The sequence below is a fragment of the Capsicum annuum genome, chromosome 10, assembly GCF_002878395.1.
Source record: "Capsicum annuum cultivar UCD-10X-F1 chromosome 10, UCD10Xv1.1, whole genome shotgun sequence".
Taxonomy (NCBI): domain Eukaryota; kingdom Viridiplantae; phylum Streptophyta; class Magnoliopsida; order Solanales; family Solanaceae; genus Capsicum; species Capsicum annuum.
The window spans coordinates 176,031,762-176,033,536 of NC_061120.1; positions in this window are offsets into that span (position 1 = coordinate 176,031,762).

Consider the following 1,775-nt stretch of genomic DNA (forward strand, 5'->3'; position numbering starts at 1 on the left):
TTTTGGATGCCTCTCTCTCTCCTTGTCTTAGCATATCAACCATTCCAGATAACATATCAACTCTAAATAAGTCTTGATTAAATAAAAAAAATCTAATCTTTGAGTGTCAAGCTTAATCAGTTCATCAACAGAGTATTGTTGGAATAATCTACCGGCATGTAAAATTTCATTATTGTCATCATCTCTCATTTAAAATTTGTAGCAATAATATTCACGACACGACACAATATTTCTCTTTTGTTTCTTCTTTTTCAAAAATTGAGCTTCCACGTCAAGGAGCATCTTAACTGAACAAATATTATCTGTACCTGGTAACTGATCATGTTCACAGTAAAGTCCACGCCTAAATATATTACTTCTTTGAATAACTTTTTTAATACCACAGTGCCATCCATTTTGACCGTAAGGAAATAAAAATGGATATTGCAATGTATCATAACAACCGTAATAATAATTAACAATTGACTTTTGTTACTATGGGTATAAATGCAAATGTGTGGTAAAGACATTTTGGAACTGTTTTCATCTTCGATCCATATTGCCGCAACCACTGATAATGTTGGTAAGTTATATATTCGTTGATCTAACACCGAGTCACATTTTAATGCAATATAAAAGTTTGATAATTCAGTAATATCTGTTAAAGATTTTAGAAAGACAGAGTACAGGTTGGTTTTTAATATGTCCATCAAAGTTTTGATAACTGATTCATTAAGGTTTTCTGAGAATGCCATTCGATTCACAAACTCATTAGCTGTATCATAAAAATATAACTATATATTTTTCACTGATCTGTTCGATGGTACCAAGTCATCAATAAAGTGATACATTTTTTCCCGAACCCTAAATATGTAAATACCACAGTTTCTTGATGCTAAAGTTTTATCATAATTCACTCTAAGAGCGGTGATTGCAAACATATTGTTATACATTCTGATATAAGCATGAAAATGTTTAGATTCCTTAAAATTTCCTAAGTAAAGATTTGCCAATTCAATAGGCAATCATAATGAATTAGTTTCACAAAGCGATTAGTACAACAAAAGCCTGGAGATTCATATTGAAATTTTTAACCTTACAATATTTACAATTTAGCATAATTTTCAGTTTGAAAGGGCTATTAGGTAGGTTGTTGATGTTGCAGTAACGAAATACTCGGGATCTACGACCTGGGTGTTTAAGATTTCATATAACTAAACTAACCTAAGCCAACAAAAATCAATTGTATAAATGACCTTTTAATCTAAATAAAAGAAACCTTCATTTGCGACACAGTACGAATTAATATTGTGATGTTCAGTAGTTGAATCATCCTGTTTTGAAGTTGACCCTAAAATAAGAAGTTTTATGTCACGACCCGGCTGGGGCCCTAGCCATAATGAGCATCCCGAACTATGAAGGCTCAGGCGCCCCTTCTCTAATTGGAAATCACGCACAACATTCATACAATATAGTAAATTAGCAGAAAAACAAACCAAGATGGAAACATGGTCACTATCTTTTTCATTAACTGAACAGTACAAAAATGAGTTCATGAAACATTCAAAACACCTTACACTAGTCTGCGAAATCTCTAATAACTGAAAATGACATCTGTCTGAAAATCTGGGACAAGGCTCCCAGTCAGACCATGAATAAAAATAAAATAACAATAACAAGTTCTAATCCAGGCCTTCCGAAGTAAGGGAGTCTCACCAGCTGCAAACTTCTGACAAGTTAATCTATTGCTTAACAGGACCCCAAGACTGTGTCTCAGAATCCTGAAATATAGAGGG